The sequence below is a fragment of the Juglans microcarpa x Juglans regia genome, chromosome 4D (assembly GCF_004785595.1).
Source record: "Juglans microcarpa x Juglans regia isolate MS1-56 chromosome 4D, Jm3101_v1.0, whole genome shotgun sequence".
Taxonomy (NCBI): Eukaryota; Viridiplantae; Streptophyta; class Magnoliopsida; order Fagales; family Juglandaceae; genus Juglans; species Juglans microcarpa x Juglans regia.
The window spans coordinates 3,064,513-3,080,548 of NC_054600.1; the positions used below are offsets into that span (position 1 = coordinate 3,064,513).

Genomic DNA, 16,036 nt, shown 5'->3' on the forward strand with positions numbered 1-16,036 from the left:
CATTAGCTTCACCAACCAACATCCCTAAGACATTCCCTAGTAATCTCAAGTCTTTGTTTGTCTCTGTTCAAAATCTAGCATTTTGAGACCCACGGCCTTGTGCATTTTCTCACTGTTACATTGCTGTGTCGCCACTTCTAGTACTTCCGTGATCCTTCAAAAATTATATTATAGCACTGTAAATATTTTTTCAAAGAAATTTTGAGATTTACATGTATTTTTGTACTAACTCATATTTACTGTGAACTGGTTGGTTGTACCGGACTGAGTCTGAGGAGTAAGGAGGTCAGTTGGATTGGAGGATGGAGTTGTTTGTGTGAGTGGTTTATGCTGGGATTTGTTGGCTGTTTCGGGTTTAAATATTAGTATTTTGGGTTTAACGTTATTTATGGTGGATGTTTAAGTTTCTATTGAAATTGATAAATGATCGTTTGGGTGGATAAATAGGATTATTTAGATTGTACGATGTGGCGATTTTATAATTGTTAGGTGTTACAATTTGAGTTAATGTTGGTTGTTGGGCTTGTGTTATGGAGGGTGGTGTTGGGTTGTGACGATTGTGGGCTGTCATTGTCGTAACGAGTTATGAAAGTGAGCTGATTGGTTGGACATGACGTGTTGGGTTGAGGTTTTGGAGGTTGTGTGAGTATGCTTATACCATGTATTGAAACCGAAGCAAAATGATGTCATCTGTGGGCTGAATAGAATCACAAAATTTAGTTAGTTTTATTGAATTCTCATTTATATGGAGTATTAACATATTAGTGAATAATTTTCTGTTTAGGTCGTGACATTGATAGAGCTCAAGTTCAAGACTCTAGTAACTCTTCGCAAGAGTCAGGTAACCGGGGTTCTTATGCTAAATTTGCATAAAAAGAAATGAACTGAGGTTGATTTGTAAAAAAATGTGCATGTTATCTTAAAAAGAAAAGCTGAAAAAAAACCTCAGTATATGTTTTACAATTACTCATGAGATACGTATGAAAGAGAAAAGAAATGTTTTTGACATGAATTGTATAGACATGAGTAATATTTGACATGTTTCTGAAATGTGCAAAAGAGCTAAAATGATATCTGTGAATTTTTGTACATATGATATGAAAATAATTTGGGTTTGTTTATGATCAAATGGAAATGATATGAATATGTTCAGCACGTGGTTTTATATGATATGGATATGAAAAACATTAGGCATACTTATCTGTTTTGTTTCTGATTCTGAATATGGTTCTGATATGATGATACTGGTTCACGTGATATGGTTGGTACCAACATGATATGATATGAGTGCACCCACTTTGGAAACAAAGTTGTCTTTTATGTGTTCTTTCCTGTGTGCACACTCGGGGCTCCGAGATTGAAAAAATGGAAGTTTCACAATATGATATTGCCTAGTTTGGCCATCAGGGATAGCACAACCCTACCATGGGGGTTAAACATGGTATATGATATGACATGATATGATATGATACGATAAGACGAAGATGTTTAGTTATGTTATGTCAAAGCATTTTTTAATATGAAAATGATCTTTGAATATGAAAAGTGTCTTTATATATGAATAGTTGATTTTTTGAGAATGAAAAGATTGAAAAGTCGCTCCGATTTTCTGAAAACAAGTTTCTGAGATCTGCATATGAAAATAAAATTTTTTTTTTCTGCATACTAAATTTTCTGAAAATGCTCATGTTGACATACTAGTATATGTTCTCTGCTTACTGAGTTGTTGATAACTCACCCCTTATATCCACAATATTTTTCAGATGATTTTTGATATTTCAGCTGGGGATTAAGATTTTGGAGTTTTGAGTGAGATGATTTAAGAGTAGTGGATGAAGTATAGAAAGTTCTCGATAAGTATTTGAGATTTTTATTAAGAAATTTTATTGTGTTATGATGACTTGGCATTTTGAAAAATTGGTTATATTGAGGAAATTAGCTTGAATTGAAATTTCTTTATGATATTGGGAATTTGGAATCTATAATTATATTGTTTAAATGTGAGTGCTAGTGACAGGAAGTAACTCTCCGACCCTTGCGGGACCAAGGCGTTACAGAAGGTGCTGTCAGGACCCAGAAATGCATACTTCAGGTCAGTCGGCAATGGCTTCAACTCTAGTGTTGGGATTTCATCTGCTGAAGGCTTCAACTTGCTGTCAATGGCAGGAGTTGCTCAACTCTAGGCCTCCATTTAGCTTCAAATTTATTTTCTGCATTAAAAATATGAGAAGCATCAGTGGGGGTGTGATCAATTATGAGATCACAAATATTTTCTACTTCAAACAGCAGGTCAGTGGGTTGATATGCAAAATAGGCCTTTTCCTCAAGGATACTTTCTCGCAAGTTGACTTCTTGTACATCCTCCAAATCTTGAGGTTGCCTACAAACAAAAAAAAAATGTTTAGTTTGAGGGTCATGTTCCCAAAACTCAGCTTTAAAACACCACTCTTACAGTTTATCAATGCATTTGAAGTAGTAAGAAAATGTCTCTCAAGAATCATAGGTGCTTGAAAAGAAGATTTTAGTATCAAGTGAACATCCAACACTACAAAATCTACGGGGTAAAAAAAAATTTCCACTTGAACTAAGACATCCTTAACAACCCCTCTTGGCATTTTGATTGATTTGTCAGCTAGTTGTAACATTATTGGAGTTGGTTTTAATTCCCCCAAACCAAACTGCTCATATACATTATAAGGCAGTAAATTCACACTTGAACCAAGATCTAACAATGTTTGACCAATTTTTGAACTTCTTATAACACAAGCAGTTGTAGGTGAATCGGGGTCTTTATATTTTGGTGGGGTATTACTCTGAATTATGGCACTGACCTGCTCAGTAAGAAAGGCTTTCTTTTGCACATTTAATTTCCTTTTAATAGTACACAAATATTTCAGAAACTTGGCATATGTGAAAATTTATTGAATATCATCCAACAAAGGGATGTTAATCCTAACTTGCTTGAATATTTCTAAAATTTCATATTGGTGTTTGTCTTTGTGCAGGGTAGCCAATCTTTGAGGACAATGAGTAGGTACAGACATGAAATCTTTTCAGTTTTAGTTTTAGTTTCTTCAACCTCACTCTTTTCAGCCTCATTTTGTACAGGTTTAGAGACCTTACCAGCATTGCTTGAACCTTGAGCTAGAATATTCACCACCCTACCATTTCTCAAAGTAGTGACTGCCTTCACTTGCCTAACATTTGAACTCCAACTGCTTCTTGGAGTGGCTGACTTTGTGGATTGGGTTAGGGTTGTGCAGGAAATTTTCCTTTCTCTTGAGAGCTCAAGGCAGTGGTCATCTTTGTAAGTGTGCTCTAGATGTCGTTTATTGCTTGAGAATTTTGATTGTTGATTGTTGCTTGACCTTGCATAAACTGATGCAAGGAGTTTGCCATTTGCTGCACCGTATCCTCAAGTTCTTTCTTTTGCAATGGAGGTGCTTGAATTGTGAGTTGAGAGGGTCCTGGAGCCAAGGTTGCTAGAGCTACCAGCTGGTCACTCTTCCAACTGAAATTTGGGTGGCTCCTCCATCTTGGATTGTAAAAATTAGAGTAAGGATCAGAATATAGTTTATGTATCATATTTACAGCATTAAATTGATCCAACAATACTTCTTTGAAAGCAAGGATCGTGGGACATTCATTAGTTGAATGCCCATAATCCTCACATATGCCACACTTCTAAAAAATTTTAGGGACAACATGCACTTCATTTACTTTTTTCAATTTCGTGGCTTCCATTTTTCTGGACAGTAAGGTCAACTTAGCACGCAAATCATCATCTTTCTTTAAAGTATATTTTTCATGACCAGACTCAACTTGCCTAGACCTATCATGTACGTCAGCTGTGTCACAAGATTGAGCATTTTCAACAAGGTAATCAAAATATTCGAATGCTCCATCAGGTTCTTTGTCGAAAAATTCTCCATTACACATAGTTTGTACAAATTGGCGCATTTTAGGTGTCAAACTTTCATAAAAAAAACTTACCACTCGCCAATTTTCATAACCATGATGAGGGCAAGCATTTAAAAGATCCTTGAATCTTTCCCAGCTTTGATAAAAAGTTTCAGGATTTTTTTGGGTAAAGTTCATGATTTGTCTTTTAAGTGCATTTGTCCTATGTATTGGAAAGAATTTCTTTAAGAATTCAGTTTGCATTTCCTGCCATGTGTCTATGATTCTAGGTCTTAATGAATTCAACCACGTTTTGGCTTTATCTTTCAAGGAAAATAGAAACAACTTTAGTCTAATAACCTCCTCAATGCAGGTCCAGTCCATGAATGTAGAACAAACCTCTTCAGACTCTTTGATATGCAGGTAGGGTTCTCGGATTCCATGCCATGAAAATGCGGAATCAATGGGATCATTCCAAATTTGAAATTAAAGGCGTTTGCATTCAAATGTTGGATTATGCATGAGGGTGTGCTAGTTCTGACAGGTTGTAAATAATCTCTAAGTGTCATGTTCTGGTTTACTACTTCCCTATCATGATTCTCATTTTCAGCCATGGTGCTATGAGTGTTAGAAGATGATTCAAGAGAAAGGGATACTGAGTTAATAAATGCTAGTGATTATGTCCTAACCAACCGAGAAGTTTGGTCTCTGGTCCAACCAGTCATACAAACAAGAGCATAAAATAAAGGAAAACGTAAGACAAACAGAAAAATAAAATAAAATAAAATAAAAAGAATGTCACCCAAGCTATGAAGAGGTTCAGAACACTACAAACGTCTTCTCAGTAGTAAGGGAATGCTCTGATAAACACCAGTTGTCCCTAGCAACGGAGTCAAAAACTTGATAGTCTTCTAAATCTGTCTTCCAAGTGTAAAAGCTATCAAAGTAGTACATGGATGAGTTCCATGGTCATTTCCACAGGGACAACAATGTTCATGAAGAGCAAGCATGTAATGAGTTCCCTTTCTTTTTTTTTTCTTTTTTTTTTTGTGAGGAACTTGTCGGAGATATGGCTATTTACAAAGCTAAAAGGAAAAACAAGAAAAGTATGTTTATGTACTGATATGGAGTGTATTGATGAAGAATGGTTAAGAACTTTTCTCTCTTTTTAAGAAAAAATGATTTTCTGAATGATTGTAAAGTAAAAGAAATGAGAAAAATGAATACTAGAGAAATGGGTGTAAAGAAATTCGAAATTGCAGAAAAATCAACACCTAACAGACAAAGTATCAAACACCTAAGCTGGAGGTTTCACCCTTTCACAAATTGTTAATGAAAATTGCTCAAATTCCTCTTTACTCAACCACCAACCCATTCATAAGGATCATGTTTGGAAGATGTGATAAATCGTGCGCCAGTTATGTATTAGCCAAAATTCTCTACTGAGTTGCAAAGCTAAATGTACAATGAAAAAAGTCTATCAAAATCTTGCACCAGCTCAAGTATCAGTTGTGCCTAGTGTCTACAACAGATCAGGATTCATGAGAAAGAATTCCAAACTTCTCCGAATAAAATAACATTGCAACTCAATAAGTTGTGAAATGAAAATCAATGGAAAAAATGGCAAATCAAACCAATCTGTTTCTGGGTTACTACCCAAAACCTAGGCTTAGAAATTTAGCCTAACATCTTTGAACCCAAATACTCTATCCACATCTCAGAACCTTCCCAAACTAGCAATTGAAGAATAAAATTTGGCCAAACAAAAGTCTGAAAAACCACAAAGTAGAACCGAGCCCCAAACGAAAATCGCAAATGCCTTTTTATATCTATGCGCCTTTTTCTCTTTTCTCCTTAGTTGGCTGGTTTATGCGCCCTCTTGAGGCCACGATCTGCTCTGTTTCTGCACTTCCTGTGCGTGAGTCTGCTCCGTTCCTTGATGCCAGCTGTTGCCCTTGCACTTCCCATCCCACTCATTCGTAAGTTCCTCCTCCTCTCTTTTTCTTTCTTTTTTTTCTTGTGTTTCAGATCCTCAGCCACGCTCCAGTGTCTTCCTTTTGGGTGCTGCACGTTCTAGTTGGGTATTTCCAAGAATACCCCTGTGCTTCAATATCCTTCTACAATTAGGATGTCAGCAACTCTTTTCCAATAATACCCTGCAACATATAAGTAAGATATGAGAGGAGTAAAATTTGAGGTATTAATTTTGGTGTGGAACAGCTGCATTGTAACTCTTTTCAAGTGCAAAATATCAGAATTTATTAATTGACTCAAGTATCATAATCTACTGCATAATTAAGTGCATAACTCAATTTTTTGTTAAACAACTTATTCACTTAAGCAACTTAATCATGGAGTTTTAACATTTTATCAGTTGTGCCTATGGTGGGAAGGCCAGTACCAAATCTGGAATTTTGCACACACTTCAGTTCTCATTACACGTTTCAATTAACAGAAATTACACCATATAACATTAGACAAATTTGTCAATACATAATATAAAAAACATGTCTCAGTTACTGCTGATCACTACACAACGCTAATAGGTAACATGACACAACAACTGAAAAAACCTAATACACCTAGAGTAGTGTTCTTGAACGTCTTATTTCATCTTCTTGATCCCGAACCAACATCTCTCTCTTCTTGATCTCATCCACACTCTTATGGACCTCAATGTTCATCTTCTCGATATCGTCGAGTATCTTCTTGATGTGTTTTTCCTCCCTTAACAATTCATTATTTCTTTCTCGAAGTTTGAGCTCATTCTCTTGATTACCATCTGCCCACTTGGAAAATTTGCAGTACGGTAATCTCTTATCATTTTATACATATATAAAAATGTTAGATGTACTATATATTAATCATTTTTCACAAAAAATGTTAGATGTACAAATGATGTAGTTACCTCTGTACTGTACTTTGGGCATCCTAAGAAGGTCCGTCTAGGATTTCTTCTAGTATTTGAGTATTTCAATGTGACTTCGACCTCATAGTAGCATAATGGTTGACTCGAAATATGTTTAGTAGAAGATGAAGAAGACAATGATGATGATGATGATGACGGCATTCTAGCTTGAACCAAAATCACAATCATAAACATAAAAAACTACTAGAATATTCTGTTATGTTGCACACAAATGCCGACAAGTGTATCATACAAGTGTATCTGCTATGACAATTGCACCCATGTAGGAATTATATATTCAAAGTGTATCATACAAGTTATGCCACAACCCAGACCAATTTAATTACTCCCACAATAGGAAATATATATATTATCTGTTGCCCATTGTTTTTAACTCCATATGTTTCAAAGAATGAGAAGCATGATGATGAACCATAAACCGAGGAATTGCATCAATAGCCAGACCTCAATCCATAATGTCAACTAGAGCACTTCCCCACATCCACCCCAGAAGCCTTAAATTGTTTTAACTCCACAAATGTGGTCCATATTAGCTTCCCTAAGCATCAAACACCCTCATGTTTGCTACACAAAATTGACCCAATGGGAATCTCCACCAATCAAGTATGCTCCCACCGAGACTGCTACCAACAACTTGTTGGAGAAAACCACCAACATATTTGAAACCACCAACTTGTTGGTTCCAACCCAAGCATTGTCACAAGCATTTTTATGCATTCTAAAAGATTTTATGCATTTTGACATAGGAATCGTATCAGTTCTATCACTTAACATAATCAAATATACTCAAGTTAGCCAAATAACTAAAGGAGACTCATTTAATTGATTTATTATTATGTCTCCTTCAAGTAATCAATTGGGAAAAGTTAAACCAATAGTCTCACTTTCCAAATGTCCTGCATTCACCACTGTTTCTTGTCAACAAGATATGTCGTTTATACTGTAAGGAAAAAGTACAAGCATTTTCAGCTAACATTGTCGAAATACTAAGAAAATACGGCATTTTAGTTACAATTTGAAATTAATTAAACCAAACAAAGCAAGGGGAAGTAGGTTCAACACAAAACCCGCAATCCAACATCATAGTATTCAGCAACCCTAAAATCAAGAGACCTAAGTTAAACATAGAAAATACCTGGTCAAGTATCTCCAAGAAAGTAGCAGAATTTTTTAGGGAGAAAAATCTGCACAGAGAGAGAGAGAGAGAGAGAGAGAGAGGGAGAGAGAGGTTTAGAAAATTAGGGGTTTGCTAGGGTTGGGGTTTCGAAAACAGTTACAGAAACGAAGGGTAATAAGGCCTGTGGGAAGGGGGATTCACCCTTCACATTCGCCGAAATGAAGCTCTTTGTGGGTTGGGAAGGGGGAAGACGATGGCAGGGCACGGTTGGGTCCATGACAGCAATGACGAAAAACAAAGAAGATGAAGTTGAGAATGTTAACCTGTTTTCGTGGTGCAAAAGATGGGAAGCAGAGAGGTCTCACCATGGTGAAGCTCTTCGTGGGTGGGATATAGAGCGGTCTCTTGTGTCTGTGACGAAGGGGAGTCTGTTTGCTTGAATTTGACAAGTTGAGGGCTGCAAATGAAACACAGCGTTTCTAGCGTCCACGTGGAGGCTCTTGTACGCGGGGGTTACCCCTCCTGAGTGCAAATAGCTTTTTTCTTCATGAAAATATATACAGGCAAAATGGTTGTTAAACTTTATTGTTACTTGAATAAAATTTCAGACAGTATTAAATGAGAAAGACATAATGTAAGATTTATTTCTCATGTCACCCTCCCTCTCTCTATTGAGATCTTCAGGTTCAAACAAAAATTTGAAGAAATCTTTTTGTCTTTTTTCTACATGCCAACAAAATGGTTATTAGATGTCATCTATATACTTTGGCCACATTGATATAGAGTCCTGCTTCTTATCTTTGGAGTCGTGGTTAGACTCTTCGATCGGCAGTCAACAATGATCAAATGGCTCAAGATGATGGAAAGTTGCAATTAAATTGCATATATGATAACCATAAATTAATGAAGGAAAGTAACTGATCATCATCATCATCCTTTTCATGAATTAATGATGATCCAATATTCATCCATTCAGTATATATCCTAGTTTTCAATTCTCGCAGTTGATTTTACATCTACATTCACACATGCATAAGTGTGTGTGTGTGTATATATATATATGTAGTTATATATAGCTCTCTCTCTATATACATATGTAAATTACCTAAATTACATTCGGTAATCCTCGGACTCGATTATTAAGTGATGGATTTGTGTATCATGTGCTGACGTGTCGATAATTACATAAATTCATTTACAAACAATTCATTTAGAGTCCTATGCTAAACTACTTCATGAAAATACAGGCAAAATGGTTGTTAAACTTTATTGTTGCTTGTATAAAATTTTATACAGTATTAAATGAGCAAGACATAACGTAAGATCTATTTCTCGTGTCACCGTCTCTCTCTCTCTCTCTCTTGAGATCTTCAGGAAAATTTTGAAGAAATCTTTCTCTTTTTTCTACAGGCAAAATGGGTGTCCTATACACATTGATATCGAGCCCTACTTTTTATCATGTTACATTTGGATATTGAGATGATTTCAGATGATCTGTAAATAGTAATAAAAAAATCGTGAAAAATAATAAATAGTATTAAAAAAGTAGTGAATAGTTTATAAATAATAATAAGGTAGTTTAAGGAGATCACCCCACTAATCAAATATAGCCTAATTATAGAGTCATGGTTAGACTGTTGGGTAGTCAACAATGATCGAATGGCTCACGGATGATGAAAAATATTTGCAAGTTGCATGATAACCATAAATGAAAGGAGAGCAAATGATTGATCGATTGTAATTAATGATCCATCCATCCAACCAGTATCCTTTTCCATTTTCGGAGTTGATTTCACATCTACATTCACGCATAAATATATGAAGTATATATATAGTTCACATCTACTTTCACACATATACATCCACACATCTACATTCACACATCTACTTGCATGCGTAAGTCTATATAAAGTTATAGCTCGATCGAACTCTCTATATATACATGATATGTCTCAACATCCAAGTTTTCTGAACTCAAAAACGTGTACATTTTATGTGGTTGCAGTACTGCAACAGCAACATGGTTGCATTAACAACGAAAGTGCTGTTTGTTAGTTATAAAGAGATGATCATGAAGTACTACTACTGTAATTTCAGCTTCTATAATCTTATGTATCCCTAATTATATAATATAATCAGAAATATGCATGAATAAAACGAAAAATCCCATACAATAATGTTTTTTTTTTTTGTGAGGGGTTTAATTAATTTTAATGATGTCAAAGTTATTCATAATTTTTATTTGTTACAAAAACCAGTCTATATCATCATCAGGTTGTCTAGCACTGGTGGGTCATGACGATCATGACTCACAATGGAAGAACCGATAAGCACTTGGAGAATGAAAACCATTGTGTGATTGGAGAAGTAAACGCAGCATTTAGTCTTTTCATCTTGAGACGCAACGCTTCCTTGGTAACATGCGGGACGGAATAGGGCCAAGAGAGTAGTGAAAATTGATTACAAAGTATAAATTCATATTTATAAAAAAATATTATATGGAAATGAAATAAGGTAAAAATCTTAGCATATGCAATTTTATATTTTAAAGCCATCATTAATGTTAGACCAATAAATTTTGAGTCATTGGCGTTGAGCGAAAAGTGTGAATGATAATAATTTTCTAACATTGCCCCTATATATACGTAAATGCTTAGAAGATATGGACCTAATTACCACGATGATTTGGCAAGAGCCGAATGGCCTGATGGTATATAGCCCAGTTCTCCAAATGGAAAATCTGGATTCGAAACACCCCCCCCCCTCCGCGAACCCCCACCTAATCAAAAAAATAAATTACCACGATGATATGCCAAGAGCCGAATGGCCTGATGGCATATAGCCCGGTTCTCCAGATGGAAAACTTGAGTTCGAACCCCCCTCAAAAAAAATTACCACAATGATTTGCTGTAAAATGAATTTATGAACAATTATTCGGGAGTCTAGACTCAACAATTAAGGGCATATTTAGGTTATGAGATGAGATGATAATTATGTGAATAGTAGTAAAATTGTTTGTGATAATATGTTTTTATTGGGTTTTGAGAAATTAGGAAAAGAATTCTAAATAAGAATGTTATAAAATTAAAATATTGTTCGAATATATATTTTTAATATTAATATTTTTGTTTTTATATTTGAAAAAGTAGTATTATTTGTTGTGTTTTGTTTGAAAATTTAAAAAAATTGTAATGATTAGATGAAAAAGTTAAAAATTTGAAATTGAAAAATGTCTATATTTTAATATGTTTGAAAAAGAAATTATAAGAAGTTTTGAGATGAGATGAGATCATCTCACTTCCCAAATAAGCCCTTAGAGTTGATGTCAGCTTACTGATAACTACCTAAATGCATTATCATCATGTGTAGATGCATCATGGGAAGGAAATTATGGTGGGTGTGTGTATCGTACTGTTGATGACAGTCGACAAATAACTACTTTATAAATGCATTTATAAACAAAATACAGGCAAAATGGTTGTTAAATCTTTATTGTTGTATGTATAAATATTTCGGACAGCATTAAATAAGCAAGAAATAATGTAGGATGATCCATTTACTGTATCACTCTTTCAGCAAATCGAGACCCGCCTCAAATCCGAACAAAAACTTAAAAAAATTATATTTTCCCTTTTTCTATTGGCAAAATGATTGTTAAGATGTCACTAACTTTAGCCACGTTGATATCGCTCTCATCTTTGTAAGAGTCATGGTTAGACTCTTCGATAGTCAACAATGATCGAATGGCTCAAAGACGACGGGAAATTGCAAGTTGCATGATAATCATAAATGAATTATGACGAAAGCAAATGATCCATAGCATTGGATCATCATCACATTGCAGCAATTAATTATGATCGATCCATCCATCCAGTATCCTTTTCAATTTTTGGAGTTGATTTTACATCTGCATTCACACATAACTATGTTATAGCTCGCTCTCTAGTCTCTATATATACGTATGTCCCAACATCCAAGTTTTCTGAACTCAAAAACATTTTATGCAGTGTGGGTGCAGTACTGCAACAGCAACAGGAACATGGTTGCACTAACAACAAAAGCATTGCTTGCTAGCTGCTTGGTTATTGCGACCGGAGTTTACTTCAATTATCTGCAGGATGACCCTTTTGAATACTTCTATTTGGCCCTTCAATGGCCTGCATCATTGTGCGATAAAACAGGTCCCAACAAGTGTTCCCGGCCGGTCCCTGACTATTTCACTATTCACGGGCTGTGGGCACAGAAGAGCAATCACGAGTCATACAATTGCGGTACTCCTGTTGATGCTTTTAACTATAACATGGTATTATTATATTTATGTTTTTTATATGTCCCTCAATTTTTTTACGTGCGCACCACCACCATAAAAAAATACTAATTTCTAAGGGATTTTTTTATCATTTTTTGTGCAGCTGAAAAAGGACGAGGTGCTCATGGAGATGATGAACAAAAGCTGGCCGAGCCTGGTCTTACGCCCAAATCCGAACAGAGACTTTTGGAGGCATGAATGGGAAAAGCATGGCATATGCACCTTCAAATCCCAACAAAAAGAGTACTTCAACAAAATTTGTGCAATGTGGGAAAAGGCCTCGCTGCTTAAAATCTTTAAAGCAAAGAGTAATTTCACTTTCTGTCAATATTATTTATTAAATTATTTTTTCCCAAAAAAAAAAAAAACACGATTATTTTTTTATTTTATGGTACTGTTCTTCTTTTATGGGGAAAAAAAAAAAAAAAAAAAAAGACATTACTCCCGGAAATCAAAAGTACTTTCTCAGAGACTACGTTGAAGCCATTCGAACGTCGTCTAAACTAGGGGTGGAACCAGGGACATTTCAATGCGAAGGGAACGATCAGAACAAACGACTGGTCGAAGTAAAACTTTGCACAGACAAAAAAGTGACTGAATTTAAGGATTGCACTGCTCCGGAACCTATAGGTTTAGCTAAACCTCCCTCATGCGGTAAAGTCAATGATTCCATCCCGATCGCATTTCCTATATATAATGAAGATGATGAAGTAGTACTCATGTAATTCCAGCTTCTATCATCTTATCATGTATCCGTAATTATTATATAATCAGCAATATTAATGAAAAAGAAGTTGGTGCCAACATGTTTTTGATTGATTTTCAAAATGAAAAAGACTTGCAGAAAGTCCAAAGCAGCAGGCAATGGTCTTTTGATCGAAACTTACTATGCCTTAACACCTTTGATGGTAGTTCTGCTCCAAAAGACATTGTGTTCAACAAGAATTCTTGTGGATTCAACTCCATAATATACCTTTTGGAGGCATGACCAAAAATGTAGGTGCGCAGATTGGTAGCATGATTGGCAAGGTGGAAGAAGTTGATGTTAATGAAGAGGGTATCGAATGGGGGCCTTATCTAAGGGTAAAAGTCGCTATTAATAGCACCAAACCTCTTATGAAAGGTATCCTTCTAAACATGAATGGGAGTGTAAAGTTTGGATGTCTTTTCTTTATGAGAGATTATCATATTTCTGTTCAAGTGTGACATTATAAAGTATGGGGAGAATGGCTATTTAGTGGGCTTTGATACTATTTCTATGCATGACAACAGTAAGTCTCAGTATGGGGTGTGGCTCAGAGCCCCAAAGTCAAGAGATATGACAAAAAAAACTATTGTAATGGCTATGGCGTCAAGGAGAAGACAGGTTTACAAGCCTCAAACTTGCTTGTCAAAGATGATGAGGTGGCAAGGACCAAGGCCAATTATGGAAAGGAAGCAGGCATTGCAGAAGAGGTGGGTAATCACAAGAAGACGAGAGATAACCATAAAAGTTTCTATTGAGAGGAAATGGAAAAGGGTCAATTCTCCAATAAGGAAGGTAGAGTTTTAATTGAGGCACCAGCACAGCAAGATGAAGACCTTTTATTCAGGGAGAAATCGAAATCTGGTGATATTAATATGGTACATACTAAGCTTGATTTTGAGCGGCCTCGGGTAGACCAAAGCATCAATTCCAGTAAGAATATTAGTTATGATATTAATGTGATCTCAACAGTCAACCTTTTTACATATCAGGAGGCTGGCCAAGGAGGTAACTAGGGTAATGTCACTCAATTGAACACTAGTGAGGTAATTATTATTAAAGAGAGTGGCCAAAACATGACCAGTTCAGATAAGGTTATAAAGTGGAAGAGGAGGGCACATGACAAACAAGCTAAGAATCTAGATGCTTGCACAAACATGAGCATAGGACAAGTTTCCCATGTGAGTCCTAAGCCTAGTAGCAAGAGGGGGGAGGGGGGGGGGAATGGAAATTATTTTGTTTCTAAGAAAAACAAATGATTGTTGTATGAGGATGAGCAGTTTACCAATATATTGGTATAAGCTGGTTTCTAGCCCTGCCAACATCAATGAGTCTGTTAATTTGGAACTACCAAGGGTTTGGAAACCTTCAGACAGTCAGATTGCTCAGTCTTTTGATTAAGGAAAAGTGCCCCAATATGGTGTTCCTAGGGGAAACCAAATGCTCTAAGACTCATATAGAACAAGTGAGGAGAATATTAAGGTTTGATAATTGTCTTGAGTGTGGACTGCAGTGGTGGATTTGCACTAATGTGGAAATCTGACTGAATGTCAATATCTGCAACTATACTAGATGGCATATAAGTGCAACATTTATAAGATTGAAAATGGACCCACATGGATGTTCACAGGGTTCTATGGTCATCCAGACACTTCTAAGAGGGAAAACAGCTAGAAGCTATTGAAACATCTCAGACCCCCACCACCTATGCCTTGGAACTACATAGGGGATTTCAATGAGATAAATTGCTAGAGTGAGAAGTTTGGCGCAGCATACAGACCATATAAACAGATGGAGTCTTTTAGACAAGCAATTGAATTTTGCTCACTCTATGATCTATATACCTCAGGCCAAAAATTTACATGGTCTAACAACAGGCATGGTAGAGACTTCTAAAGAGACAATTGATAGAGCCATGGCAAAACCAAGAATGGAAGGAAATGTTCCCACATCCAATGTGTAATGTGCTACCTGCAATCAAGTCTGATCACTCTCCTCTCCATATAAGTATGCTCAGGAGTTCTACAAGAAGGAGAATGACACATGTTACTTTCAGATATGAAGCAGCTTGGGCATTAAGGGAGGACTGCTCTAAGACAGTAGAAACAACTTGGTACAAAGGGACAATAGGAGATGATGGGGCTTCTATGATAAGGAACAAACTAGCAAATTTCTAGGTAACTCTTCAGAAGTGGATTTCTGGAAGGAACAAACAAGACTCACGAGTAATCAGAAGGGGCTTGACTAATATTGGAGAACTTCAAAAGCATGGAACTAGAGATCATCTTGAGAAAGTTTAAAAGTTACAAAAAGAGGTAGAACAATCACTAGCTGAAGAGGAAACAAGATGGAAGTAACGAGCCAAGCAACACTGGCTACAACATGGTGACAGAAATACCAAATTTTTCTATATGCAAGGTAGCCAGAGGAGGAAAACAAATTCCATCAAAAACTAGTCTATGTCATCATCAGGTAATTGTCTAACACTACTGGTGGGTCATGACGTTGGCTATCCGATATTTTTTCCTTTCTATTCTCTATTTTTTATTTTAAATTTAGTTCAATATTATGATAGCCAGATTTACGCTTTAATGTCTACTAATAGAAATTAAAATATAGTAGAAATTTAAATGGAGAAAAGAGTAGGAGGAGAATGAGAGAGAACTTGGAAGTCTACATTTTTGCACTCTCAATTAATTGATTACAAAGTATAAATTCATATTTATAAAAAAAATATTATATGGAAATGAAATAAGGTAAAAATCTTATTATGATTCTTTTGATTTAGATAGTAATTAAATCAAATTTTTTAATTTGATATATTCTTAGATAAATGATTTGTACCGTCATAGATTGTACAAATTTCACACACTCCATTTAAATAAAGTGGGCAAATATATAGGATATACTATTAAAAAATTAATTAATTTTTTTTAACATGAGTCTCATTTTATGAGTTTTTTCTTTTATAGCTCATGTCCTAAAAGTAAAAACATAGACACATTTTTTTATATTTCTTTATTAAAAAATAGACTG

General features: G+C 35.5%; 1 non-coding gene across 1 annotated transcript; it reads left to right on the forward strand.

The window, feature by feature from the left end:
* Nucleotides 1–4,009: 4,009 nt before the first annotated feature.
* Nucleotides 4,010–4,116, forward strand: LOC121261759. The gene has a single exon (XR_005939981.1). It is a non-coding gene; the product is annotated as a small nucleolar RNA R71 (small nucleolar RNA).
* Nucleotides 4,117–16,036: the final 11,920 nt, after the last annotated feature.